General features: G+C 50.0%; 1 protein-coding gene across 7 annotated transcripts in view; it reads right to left on the bottom strand.

The window, feature by feature from the left end:
* TNRC6A (trinucleotide repeat containing adaptor 6A) overlaps nt 1-14114 on the bottom strand; it is a 451850-nt gene that overhangs the window by 106202 nt on the left and 331534 nt on the right. The window lies entirely within an intron of this gene.

The raw sequence follows: 14114 nt of genomic DNA, 5'->3' as shown, positions 1-14114 counted from the left end.
TCTTGAACGGTTAGTGCCTGGAGTTCACTAACTCTTCTTAAAGAGGTGATCGCTACTAGGAAAGCTACTTTCCAGGTAAGAAATTGAAGCTCGCATGAGTGTAGAGGTTCAAAGGGTGGACCCATCAGGCGTGTGAGGACCAAGTTGAGGTTCCACATTGGAGCCGGTGGGTGGCTTGGTGGAATGACTCGTTTGAGTCCTTCCAAGAATGCTTTGATGGCAGGCACTCTGAATAGAGAGAGGTGCTGCCTAGTCTGCAGATAGGCTGATATTGCGGTCAAATGGACACGTATAGAGGTGTACGCCAGATTGCATCGGTATAGGTGTAAGAGGTAACAAATTATGTTTTGTATGGATGCGTCTAGCGGGTTAATGTCATTATTAGTACAATAAATGACGAACCTTTTCCATTTGGCTGCATAGCAAGCTCTGGTAGTGGGTCTCCTGGCCTCCTTAATGATGTCCATACAGTCAGGTGGCAGGTTTAGGTAGCCAAACTCTAGGACTTCAGGAGCCAGATCGCCAGGTTCAGATGTTGCGGATCTGGGTGCTGAATCTCTCTATGGTTCTGCGTCAAATGCGCTGGTTTGATCCGCAGCCTTTGATGCGGCACCACGGAAAGTTCGAGAAAGGTGGTGTACCACGGCTGGCGTGCCTACGTTGGAGCAACCAGGACGAGTGTCAGTGAGTGTTGTCTGAGTTTGCGTGCCACCAGCGGTATCAGTGGTGCTGGGGGAAAAGCGTACGCAAATCTGCCGGACCAGTTCATCCATATCGCATTGCCCTGCGAATGCGGATGTGGGAACCTGGCGGCAAAGCTTTGGCATTTTGCGTTTTCGCTTGTGGCGAATAGGTCTATCTCTGGATGACCCCACTGCTGGAAGTACGGTTGGAGTACTGATGGGTGTAACTCCCACTCGTGCATCTGGTGGCTGTGTCTGCTGAGCAGATCCGCCATCTGGTTGTCCTTGCCGGGGAGGTGTTCTGCCATGAGGAACATGTTCCTCTGAATGGCCCACTTCCACATGCTCTGAGCCAGATGAGACAACTGTGGGGAGTGTGTTCCTCCCTGCTTCTGTATGTAGCACATGGCGGTCATGTTGTCCGTCCGGATCAACACGACTTTGTTGCACAGGTGCACTTTGAATGCTTTCATAGCCAGGAAGATTGCCATCAGTTCTAGAAGGTTGATGTGCATCTTCTTTTGTTGTGTTGTCCATAGTCCCTGCACTGTGTAGTGGAGTACATGAGCTCCCCATCCCTGGAGAGACGCGTCCGCTGTCAGTATTATTTGTGGAACAGGCTCTTGGAACGGTCGGCCCTTGCAAAGGTTTTGTGGATTCCACCAATGCAGAGAGTTGTATGCCCGACCGCTCACCAACACTAGGTCTTTCAGCTGTCCTTGAGCCTGATTCCACTGACGTGCTAAGCACTCCTGAAGCGGGCGCATATGTAGTCTCGCGTGTGGGACTATGAAAATGCAGGAGGCCATCATGCCTATCAACTGCATGAACACTCGCGCAGGAAGGGAGTGTTGGGGTTTGAACTTGGAAATCAGCATTTGCATGCTGTTGATCCTCACTAAATTTGGCTGAGCTGTGGCCGCCAGAGTGTCTATAGTCGCACCTAGGTACTGTTGTACGTGTGCGGGCTGGAGATGGGATTTTGGGTAATTTAGTGAGAATCCCAGACTGTGAAGGAGGTGAATGGTGCGGGACATGTGGCTGGCACATTGCTGGGCCAACTTTGCTTGAACGAGCCAGTCGTCCAGGTAAGGGTAGACGTGTATGTGCTGCCTCCGTAGATGTGCCGCCACAGTAGCTAGGCACTTTGTGAAAACCCTGGGTGCTGTTGTCACGCCGAAGGGAAGGACTTTGAATTGGTAGTGCTGCCTCTGAACAGTGAGCCTGAGGTATTTTTTGTGTGAGGGGTGAATGGGTATGTGGAAATACGCATCCTTGAGGTCCAGTGTGGCCAGGAAGTCTCCCTGTTTGAGCAGCGGGAGGACTTGCTGTAAAGTGAGCATGTGAAAATGCTCGGAGAGAATGTAGCGGTTCAGGGGTCTCAGGTCTAATATAGGTCTGAGTGACCCGTCCTTTTTTGGTATTAAAAAGTACAGGGAGTACACCCCCGTACCTTGCTCGTGGACGGGTACGACCTCTATTGCGCCTTTTAGTAGCATGCTTAGCACCTCCTGCTGTAAGAGCGTTAAGTGCTCTGAGGACATAGGACGGTGTTTTGGAGGTATTGTGGGTGGAGTTGAGGTTAATTCTAGGCAGTAACCGTATTTGATAATGTCTTTGACCCACCTGTCCGTGGTGATGGAGTTCCACGTGGACAGGAACCTTTGTAGCCTTCCCCCGACAGGTGTTAGGTGGTCGGGAGGAAGGGAGAGGGCGTCACTGTTTGTTCTTGGGGGAGGACCTGGTGTTGCCGTAACCGCGTCCTCTGCCCTTTGTGCTTGAGCCACGATAACCACCCCGGGTGTTTTTATCGTAGGTGCTTTGTGTGTTGCCTTTGTTGTAGGTTTGCTGTGACCCCTGTCCTCTACCTGCTCCTCTAGTTCCGGGGCGACGAAAGGAGCCGCTCCGAAAGGACTGCGTTTGAAGAGCCCCCATGGACTTTGCAGTGTCCGTGTCCTTTTTTATTTTCTCTAGGGTGGTGTCAACCTCCGGCACGAATAAGTAGTCGGGGTTGACAGGCTGGTTGAGGATGTTATTTTGTACCTCAGGTTTGAATCCGGAGATTTGCAACCAGGCGTGTCGTCGCAACATGACGCTAGTGTTTATGGCTCTGGCAGCTGTATCTGCGGCATCCAGTGCACACTTGATGGATGCGTTTGTGAGGAGTTGTCCCTCCCTGATGAGGATCTCTGCACCGTCTTTGAATTGGTCAGGGAGATGTTGGAGTAATTGTTCTAGTGTGTCGTAGTGTGCTCGATCGTAGCGGGCGAGGAGCGCCTGAGTATTGGCAATGCGCCATATATTAGCTGCCTGGGCCGCAACCTGTTTGCCGGAGGTCTCTAGCACCTTGGACTCTTTGTCCGGGGGAGGAGCATCACCTGTTTGCGAGTGTGCCCGTTTGCGAGCGTTCGCAACTACAATGGAATCTAGAGGTAACTGGCCTCTAATGTAGGTAGGGTCCCCAGGCGCCGACCTGTATTTGTCGATTCTGGGGTTTATTACTCTTGCCCTGGTGGGTTCTTTGAAGATGTCCTTTGCTGGTTTGAGGACACCCTTTAACATGGGTAGAGTTTTTATATTCCTTTGAGGATGCGAAAGTGTCCATGAGAAAGTCGTCCTCCACGGTGTCAGAGTGGAGTTGCACCCCATGATTGGCCGCAGCACGTTCAATTAGGGCGTTGAATGCGGCAGTGTCCTCTGTGGGAGATGTTTTTGCTCCATAGAGTTGCGGGTCCTGTGTATCCATAGGTGCACCCGAGTCTACAGGGTCATCCCAAGCTTGGTCAGGGTCCTGTTGGCCTTCAGGGTCCATCTCTCCGGGGTAGGGGACGTGGTCACCCATGTAGTCCTCCAAAACGTCAGTGTCGGAGTGTGTGGGAGAGAAGGACTGTGGATCCTGGTAAAAGGAGTGGAGAGGTTCGGAAAGAACTGGTTGCAAAGTCACCGGCAGCTTTTTCTTAAGCGGGATCCGGTAGGAGTCCAAAGCTGACTCTGAAGTTATTCTCCTTTTGTGGAGCACCATCCTGCCGGTGTCGGCGTCGATGACATGTGACGGAGACGACTCCGCAGGAGAGCGTTCGGCAGGCGTGAACGTGGTGTGGGTGACCCGTGTTCTGATCTGGAACAGTTTTGGGGCCGTGGATGGCGGCAGGCCAAAAGTGATATTGGTCGGTGCCGAAGAGGTCGGTGGAGCTTTTATCGGCTCGGAGCCTGACGTGTCCTGGAGGACTGCTGTGAGAAAGTGGCTCTGTATATACTGTTCCCTAATAGGTACAGGGTGTACAGAGTCCACAGTCCCCCAGAGGCTGATAGAGGTCAAAGTTAGGTATGACCTTACTCTCAAAAGTGGTAGCTTGGTCGAGCAGTAAGGCAGTACCAGAGGACAGTGTAAAGCATTTATCGTACACACTCAGTCAGCAAATGGTTTCACACACTCAATAACTGAACTCTAGGCCAATGATTTGTATATATAAAATATATGCTTGTTTTATTTTTAGAACCACAAGGGGGTAAAAATATACTTTCTCAGAATGAGAGGTTGAATATAAATACTTTTGTTTCAAGCAATAAATTTGTGTAAACAGTCACAGTTGGTTGCAATAAACAATCCTATTTCCTAAACATAACAATGCATTGAGCTCAATGGTAAATTCAGGTTATTTGTAATAAATTACTTTTCAGATTACTTTTGGAATTCCAGGTCTGGATCCTAGAACCAGCCTGGGGTCAGTATTCAGAATCAAGTGATGAAAGTCGACTTAATAACTGTAATGATTTTTAAATAATATTTAGCTATTTCAAAAGTTAGCACTTAGAAAATATTTCAAAGAAAACATTCAATGGATCTCTATGGCAAGAAATTCAAATTGCAGGTAGAGTACTTTATCGTTACTTTAGTAATCCAGGACTGGGTGCCTAGACCCAGGACTGGGGTCCTTATCAAAAGCAGGTAAGTAATTTCGTTTGTAGAAATGGTACGATTTTAAAAGAATATTTCAAATTTGCAAAAGTAGACACTTAGAAGAAATTTCACAGAAAAGCAGACAATGGTTTCCTATGGGAGAAAAATGAGTTAGAAGTAAGTATAGTTGTGAACACTTTTCAGAGTCAGGGCTGGGCACCAAGATCCAGCACTGGGAGCTCACCTAGGAGCAGGTGAGTAAATTCGTTTTTGTCACTTGGCTGATTTTTGGTGAATTTTTGCAGTTTTGAAAAGTTCACACTTAGAAGATTTTTGAAGAAAAAGCCAGTCAATGTTACCCTATGAGGAAAATGAAGTTAGCGGTTTAAGGGTAAGTACTCGACTGGTAGTGTTGAAATTCCGGGCATGGACTCAGGGGTCCCCCAGTGTCAGGTTGGTACAGTTGGTTCACCCTCAGCGGTTTCAGGACGGCCGGGTGCAGAGAGAGTTGGGCCCAATGTTATCCTATGAGGGATAGGGGGGCCTTGGTTGGTGGCTGCTGTCTGGCAAGCCACGCGGCTGTGGGAGCTGGGCTCCTGGTCACTTACTCAGGGCAAGTGGGGAAGTAGGTTAGTGTAGAGAGGGCACTGCCAGGGCCACTCGGGCGGCTGGGTGCAGGGTGCTTTTGAGCCTTAGGGCGCTCAATGGAAATCAATGGGAATGTTCCGGTTTGGAAAGAGGCTGCAGGCTCGGGGACGAGGATGTTTCAGGTGCCACCACCACTTCGAGAGGTAAGTTGGGTAGTTGTAGGTTAGGTGGGTACCCCGGGATTGGGCACAGGGGGTCGCAGGGCGCCGGGTGCAGGGGTGCCTTTTGACGTCGGGAATCGTACCCTCTGGTTGATCGCGGCTGGGGTGGCACTTGGTTCTGAGGCTGCAGGCTTCTTCCGGGATGTCGAGGGGGGTCCTTGGGTGCCGGACTCTGGGTCACAGTCGCCGTGGGGTCGTCCTCTGGGTCTTTGTCCACTCCGGCACTGGCCAGGCTTGGCTGGTGCAGAGTGTGTTGGGTCCGCGGTCCCGGGCTGGTGCCAGGGATAGCAAGTAGGTTTCTTGAGTAGAGCCTCTACTCGTGGGAGTCCCAGGGGCTTAGAGCTAAAAGGTAGCCAGGTCCTCCGGGGTTGGTGAGGTTGCTGGCCACGTGGGATGCCGCGCTGGTGCAGGTTCGAGAGTCGACAGGCCGGTAGGGCTGGGGCCAAAGCAGTTGGTGTCTTCTTCTCTTTTTAGCAGCTGCAGGGCGGGTCTTTGTTCTTCTTGCTCTTCTTGTCGTTTTTCTATCTGGAATCTCCGGAAGGAAGGTTCAGGGGGCCCCTAAATACTAGATTTAGGGGCGTTACAGGTAGGTGAAGGCCAGGGACCAATGGGTCCTTGTCCTGGGGTGGGTACACCCCCTATCCTGCCTCTCTCCTGTGGGAGGGGGGCAGTAGCCTAATCCTGATAGGGTAGGGCCTCCCATCTTCAAGATGGCGAGAGCCCGGAGATGTGCTTCACCTCGCCTCCCCCACCTGAGGGGTGGGGTGGGCAGGCTGGCACATCCCCTGTCCTTGTATGGGGTTTCCGGCCAAGCTTCCCGCCAGAGTGGGGGGTTGCAGTGGCCTGGGGAAACTCCAACTGGCGGCATGCCTTTGAAGCTTCCCTTTGCTCATCCTGGGGGAGGAGATTTCTCACCTCACCCAGGATGTGCATTGTTGCAGGCCCGGGAGAGCAGGGGCTCTCCCACCCAGGGGTCCAGCAACGTGTCTGCTGTGTGGCAGCCTGGGCAGCCTCAGAGCAGACGTGGATTGCAAGTTAGCTGTAAGGGGGCATCTTCTAAGATGCCTTCTGGGGTGCTTAGTACATTAAATCCTACACTGGCATCAGTGTGGGTTCAATGTGCTGAGAAGTTTGATACCAAACTTCCCAGGCTTCAGTGTTGCCAATATGGTGCTGTGGAGCTCGTGTTTGACAAGCTCTCAGCACCATGTATTCTTAAATGACAGCACTGCACTTACAGTGCCCAGGAATGGACCTGGGTACTGTAGGGGCACAGGGCTCCTGCTCCTGTGCCCACACCATAGGCGTAATGCACCCAGCTAGAGGGGTGGCTGACATATGCCTTGGCAGTGTAGGTGATGGGCATGGTACACAGTGATTTGTGCCATGTCGACTCTTTGTTTTGTCCTGCACCCAGACACTCAGCCTGCAAGGGCAGTGTGTGTGTGTGTAAGGGTACAGGGCCTCTGAGGGTGGCACAATGAGTGCTGCAGCCCTTAGAGGCCTTCCCTGGTCACAAGGCCCTGGGTACCTAGGGTACCATTTACTAGGGGCTGACATGTGGCTAGGGTTTGCCAATTTGGGGTTTGTGTGGTTTAAGGAAGGAACATAGGCCCTGGGCACCTGATTGGCAGGAACCCAGGGTACACTCAATCGAAGTACATTCAGCAATTTAGCAAAAAGTGGGGGCATACCATGCAAGAAAGATGGCACTTTCTCACAACTGCTTTGTGTTTGGTGCGTTGCGCAGCAACGGTCCGCACCTGGAGTGCCATCGAGTCCTTCGTGCCGGCCGTTTCCGTAGAGGCGGGCGTGGACTTCTTCGGTGCCGGCGAGTCATCGAGTCGAGGGGTGGCAACGGCCGTCGACGTCTTTGATGAGTGTGCCTTTGGTGGTGCTGTCGAAGCGGGGTGCGACGCAGCAGCCAGTTTGACCTTTGGGGTCGGAGCCGATTGTGTCGGTGCCGGCAGCCGAGGAGGTTTGGTGGCACCGAAGCTCTTTTTCCGTGTGTCGGCGCCCACGTCAGCTGTTGCAAGCTCGGCACCGAAATCTCGTTTGGTGCGGTCGGCGCCGACGGGTTTTGCTGGCGTCGAAGGTGTGGTGGGCCTCGATCCGACCAGCGTTACTTTCGGTTTCGGTTTCTGGTGAACCAATGCGGCTTTCGGTTTCGAAGAAGGGAAACCAGCCTTTTTGGGTAGTAATGGATGCCGCTGAATGTCCGAGGCCGGGCCAGAAGGCGGGGCCGAAGAACTGCGGGATAGGTCTTGGGTAAGGCCCGAAGGCGATCCCTCGGCCGGATCCATAGACTGGCTCACTGGGATATCCTCAGTCTGTACGGGTAGGCCTGGCTCGTCACCGGAGCTACTCTCTTCGGCCCCTAAGGCCTCACTGTAGTCTCCTACCTCGGTGTCGGCTTCATCTCTGGAAAAGAGTTGTTCTTCGACGTCTTCCGATACGGAGTCGTGTTCGGAAGCGGGGCTGGAGGGTAGGTTCTCCACGTCTTCGACATCTTCGTCTTCGGCGCTGAAGATGTTGGCTGGGGCCGGTGCCGCTTGCTGCGCTTCGAGTCTTGCTGCTCGTCGATTCCGAAGAGTCTTCTTGGATCGGAATCGGGCACAGGCCATACATGTAGATTCGTCGTGATCCGGTGAAAGGCATTTGTTGCACACCGGATGGACGTCGATATGGGGATATTTCGCATTGCATACCGGACACCGCTTGAATGGGGTCCTCGATTCCATCGTCGATGAAGGGTCGATGGTCGGGGAAAATGCGAAAAAGTTGGTTCTGGAAGTCAGTAAACTAACAATATACTATTGATACCGATCGGGAACAGTACCGACGCGAACTAAAGGCCTTTTGGCCTGTAAAAAGGTTTTCCTAACTTGAGTCAAGATAAGCACATCCGAACCCAATGGCGGAAAAAAACAATCTGAGGATGGAGAGGATGCCCATGCGCACTGTAGTCCAGGGGAGGAGTCACCTATCCAAGGATACTTCGAAGACTCTTCCAGGACAACAACGTGCAAACATCCGGACCCAACACTAGGCGGCGATCTATGCACAGATATGAATTCAGCAGCCCACATGCCTCGAACCATAGTGAACTTGGCTGCTCTGGGTGTGTAGTTGTGGTAGTCTACTATAGTTATCTTAGTGTCCTCCCACATCTAGCACCAGAGCCAAGTTAAGGGTAGTCACTGTATGTGAGAAAGTGCCATCTTTCTTGAATGGTATGCCCCCTCTTGCTGAATTTCTGATGTACTTTGAGTGTGTCCTGGGCTCCTTCCCTAAAACTGTATTGAAGCCTAAACCCAATTGGAATCTCTGGCCACATGTCGGCCACATGTCAGCCCCTGGTAAATGGTACCCTAGGTACCCTAGGTACCCAGGGCCCTGTGACCAGAGAAGACCCCCTAAGGGCAGCAGCACTTATTGTGCCACCCTTAGAGGTCTTGTACCCTGACACACACACACACACTGCCTTTGCAGGCTGAGTGTCTTGGTGTATAACAAAACAGTCGACATGGCACACAACCCTGTGTGCCATGCTCACAAACACACTGCCCTGGCATACCTCAGTCACCCCTCTAGCTGGCTGCACTATGCCAGTGGTGAGGGTACAGGTGCAAGAGCCCTGTATCCCTACAGTACCCAGGTCCATTCCTGGGCACTGTAAGTGCAGTGCTGCCATTAAGAGTATATGGTGCTGGGAGGTCGTCATCACGAACTCCACAGCACTGTGATGGCTACACTGAAGACTGAGAAGTTTGGTATCAAACTTCTCAGCACATTAAACCCACACTGATGCCAGTGTGGGATTTAATGTAAAATGCACAACAGAGGGCATCTTAGAGATGCTCCCTGAAACTAACCAACAACCAGCGTCCTGACTGACAGGCTGCCACCCAGCAGACATGTTGCTGGAACCCTGGGTAGAGAGCCATCCGCTCTCGTGGGTCTGCATCAATGCACATCCTGGGGCGAGGTGCTAGGTCTCCTCCCCCAGGATGGGCAGGGGAAGCTTCAAAGGCATGCCACCTTTGTGAGCTTCTCCAGGCCTCTTGCTGTACTCCGCAACTGGCCCCCACTGGTTCTGACCCCCACTCTGGCGGGAAGACTGGCGGGAAAACCCATGGGAGGAAAGGGGGTGTGCCAGCCTCTGCCAACCCCACCCCTCAGGTGGGGGAGGCGAGGTGAAGCACGACACTGGGTTCTCGCCATCTCGAGGATGGGGAGCCCTACCCAATCAGGACTAGGCTCCTGCCCCCCCCCTCCCACTGGAGTGGCTGGCTAGGGGGGGGTGTACCCACCCCAGGGAAGGGACCCATTGGTCCCTGACCTCTACCTACCTGTAACGCCCCTAAACTTAGTATTTAGGGGCACCCTGAACCTTCCTTCCTCAGATCCCGATTTTGAAACAAGAAGAACAAGAAGAAAGAAGACCTACCGTGCAGCTGCTAACAAGAGGACGACACCAATTGACTTGGCCGCAGCCCTACAGGCCTGTCGAACCTCGAACCAGCTCCTGCTAAATCCCAGCGTCTCCAGCGGTCAGCAACCTCGAAATCCCAAGAGGACCTGCCTGCATTGCTCATCTAAAGACTGGGACTCCCATGAGCAGTGGTTCTGCTCAAACAGCAATAACCCCTGGTTCTAGCCAGGAACCGCGAATCCAGCACACTCTGCACCCGTCGAGCCCGGCCTGTGCCTGAGTGAACAAAGAACACGAGGACGTCCCCCCGGCGACTGACCCAGAATCCAGCACCCAAGGACCCTCCTTGACGCTCCTGATGCCTGCAGCCTCACAACCAGGGACCCCCCCTCCCCCCGCCCCCCCAACTACGACCAGCAGAGGGTAAGCTTTCCTGACGCCAAAAGGCACCCCTGCACCCGGCGCCCTGCGGCCCTCTGTGCCCAACTCCTGGGTGCCTACCTAACCTACAGCTTCCCAACTTACCTCTCGAATTGGCACCTGAAGAATCTCCGTCCCCGAGCTTGAAGCCTTTGTCTTGCAGCTTCTCCATTGAAATCCATTGAGCGCCCGACGGCTCAAAAGCATCCTGCACCCAGCCGCCCGAGTGCCCCTGGGAGTGCAACATCTATCCTATCTTACTTCCCCACTTGCCCTGTGTAAGCGACCAGGAACCCAGCTCCCACAGCTGCGTGGCATTCCAGCTAGCAGCCACCAACCAGAGGCACCCTGCCCGCCATAGGCTAACATTGGGCCTAACTCTCACTGCACCCGGCTGCCACTGTGCCGCTGAGGGTGTAACAACTGTACCTACCTGACCCTGGGAGACCCCGGATTTTATGCCCAGACCTTCACTCTGCCAGTCGCAGTCGAGTACTTACCTGAAAGCCGATAACCTACATTTTCTCTATAGGGTAACATTGACTGGTTTCACTTGGAAATTCTTCTAAGTGTGAAATATCTGCTGCTGCAGCCGTTATATTTGTGGCTCGGCGACTCGTGTGGTTTTCCCCGCCTCTCATGGGTGTTGTCTGCAAAAAGTGTCCCTTGAGGGGATGAACTGTAGCACCCCCATGGAATTTATAATGGTAGTATATTTTATACATTTTTGCAAACATTTCATCCACCTCGAAGGGAATGTTGGAGAGGTGGTGTTGAACGTCCGGTTTAAATACGGATACACACAGCCAAGCACGCCTGAGAAGCAAGACACTAGTGTCGCAGCGCCTAGGGCAAAGGGCATATTTGAATTGGTGAGGATTTTTCCCTCTTGGAGCACTCTTAACAAATCTAAACAAGAACATTCCTCTATATAACTCTTTAAGTTACATCTCATTCTGAATCCTGGTTTAGAGCGCACCAAACTGAGGCCTGTATTGTATGGGCTTTGTATTTGGTGTGTTGAAGAGTTGAGACAATTGAGAAATGCGCTTCATGATTTTATTACTCAACCTCAAACCTTGAAGATTCTCCGGCTAAGCTATATTAAAATGTCCCTATTACTACTTGGCCTGAGAGACAGCTAGGACAATCCATCTTCGATTTGCCAACTGTAGTCATGGCGCAAAGGGCAGGTACTGGGAATCATTCATGGAGAAGAGGGAATCTTCTATATCCCAAGCCACCTTATTAAAATCTTTTTGCACCATAAGCACATAAGTGGGAGGGATTATTTGACCTTATTAGTCCACCACTTTTAAGATCTTAATATTTGAAGTTTAGATATGGTGTCTTAATCTAAATTCACATTTGCTTGGCCATCATCTGCCACCAAGTCCACGCTGTGCTCTTTATGTTGTATGGCAGAGAAATCCGAGGAACATCTGTTTTTTTCATGCAGCCTATTCTAGACCGAGTTGCTCCATTATGTCGGTCTACGGACATCTATGACCAGATAAAAGTGTTAAGAATATGCAAAATTAATTCAAGAAGGTATATAGTGTTTGCAGTTTCTAAATTTCTGTATGTGGCGTGGCTGATACGGTCTAAAACACTTTCCACGGCCAATCATTCTAATGCATAATACCCATGTTTTAAAGTTAGTCTTTTTTCTAGTGGTTTAGAATTTCAAATGGATTATGTTACTTAACCTGTAAGCATCTGCTCTGGGCATGTATTGCTGTAGATTTGCATGCTTTGCACACTCTTGTCATCTAGTGTTGGGTCAGGATGTATGAAAGTTGTCTTTCTTCGAAGAAGTTTATCGAGTCATGAAGTTAAGGGACTCCTACTCTCAGTAATAGTGTGCATGGGCATAGACTCCATTGTAAGATTGTTATAACTGGTTCGGACGTATATTACTGCACTCCGGTTCAAGACCGTTTCAGATTCCTTTCGGTTCATAATTCACCCATAACCTAGTCGGTAAATGTTATCGAACGCGTTCCAACCTTTGCATTTTAAAATCTGGTAAACTATCCTCATACCTCGAGGATTTACCCTGCCCATGTTACACAAATGCACTCAATTCAAACTCCTCATCCATTCAATGTACTACACAACTCCGGCACCACATACTTCAAAAGTTGCATCTGGCACTTTATGGAATGTGGTTAAAGATGCTCTTCTTAAGAGAAATATCTACACACTCCACAGGGCATACTGGACCCCGAAGAAACTGTCTAAATTGGGAGGAGATCGGTTGAAGGTCTGTCCTAAGTGCACCTCTGATAACGCAGATCTACATTTGTTTCGGCAGTGTCCTTCTATTCAGCGTTTCTGGCATGATGTTGGTGAGACTCTTACTGAGGTGTTGGGGCAAGAAATTAAGGTAAGCTTGACTGTAGCTATCTTTGGTGGTTTTCCTGAGAATAGCCTTGATTATAATATTTCTAAATTACAAGCTTCTTATTTTTATTAATTTTCCTCGCAAAGAGAGAAATCTGTATAAAGTGGCTTTCTTCTCAAACGCCGTTATTAGACTGGGCTTCGGTGAAGCGCATTCATAGAATGGACATTGCGAGTCATTCAAAGAACAGAATTAGAATTTGGGGAGCCTGTGATAATTGGGCAAATAATTAGATTATAGAATATCATATGAATTATACCTATAAAGTCCAATGATTATGCCATAAGTGAAACTTGGAAAGAGTTATGGTGTGTTTATCTTTTTAGAACACTATGGCAGCCGGTTTTGTCGGATCGCCTAGAATATTCAAAGAAGGTTATCCCAAGTCAACGAACCTATACTTCAATAACCCAGCTGACTCCCTGCTCACTTGTCCATCAAGAATAGGTGGTTATCTGACTGTTTCAACCTCCAGAGCTTCCTCCCTCCCCTTCACTGTTATGCCTACTTATAATATTTTGCCTGTAGCTTTATGCATCCTTATGTGCTGCTATGTAATGGATGCCTAATTATAATGCTTGCTTATATCTTTATGCATCCTTATGTCCTGTTATGTAATGCAACTTGTTTATCTCTTGTGTATGTAAAGCGCTCCGATACCTCCAAGTCTAGCTAGCACTATATAAAAACGTATAAATAAAAGAAACTTATAAATAAATCCATAAATGAGGAGAAGAAAAAAAAAAAAAGAAAAGTTGCACCTCCTTCCACCAACCACCCAGAAACCTCTGGTCTACTAGCACACATCCCACACAAACAGAACAGGATGGACGTTCTCTTACATTGCTCTTAAAGAGTGACATGACCTCCCACTCCATATTACAGACTCTTCCCTCTCTTCTTGAATTACGTAAGAAGTTGACCCGGTTATTCAATTAACCAACGTAGCAATGCACTTCCCCTACTAAAAACACAAAAGTGTGTTGATTCCCAGTATAAGAATTCAGCAGGAACACCTAAATAGCTAACATATTACTCCATGGACAACACTCTGGTGTGTGTCTCCCCACAAACCACATGGGAATACATTCAGCAAAAACAATGAGCACAGTTCTTACCAAAATGAAAGCATTCCACTCCCACGAAATCTAATTGAATAAAGCTTCACGAAGCAATGAGGACACACCCTTTCACCACACAGATTTAAACGACCATGCCTGTCATTCACCAGCATATTGGCATTGCTAAACACTGAGCCAGCACTTTCTCCATGACCCAACAGAAAAGAACAACCATCCAAAGGAACTGCAATTCCAACCAGCACACTGATGTGTGCCATGGTAATCAATTGTCTTACATTTATTATGGCAATGTAAAGGCCCAGTAAGGTATTTCAAAACTGAATGGGTCTCCTGAAAGTACTAAACTGCCACTAAAGTAAGACATTAACAATTTAGAA

The sequence above is a fragment of the Triturus cristatus genome, chromosome 10 (assembly GCF_964204655.1).
Source record: "Triturus cristatus chromosome 10, aTriCri1.1, whole genome shotgun sequence".
NCBI lineage: Eukaryota > Metazoa > Chordata > Amphibia > Caudata > Salamandridae > Triturus > Triturus cristatus.
This window is presented reverse-complemented; position numbering and strand designations above follow the sequence as displayed.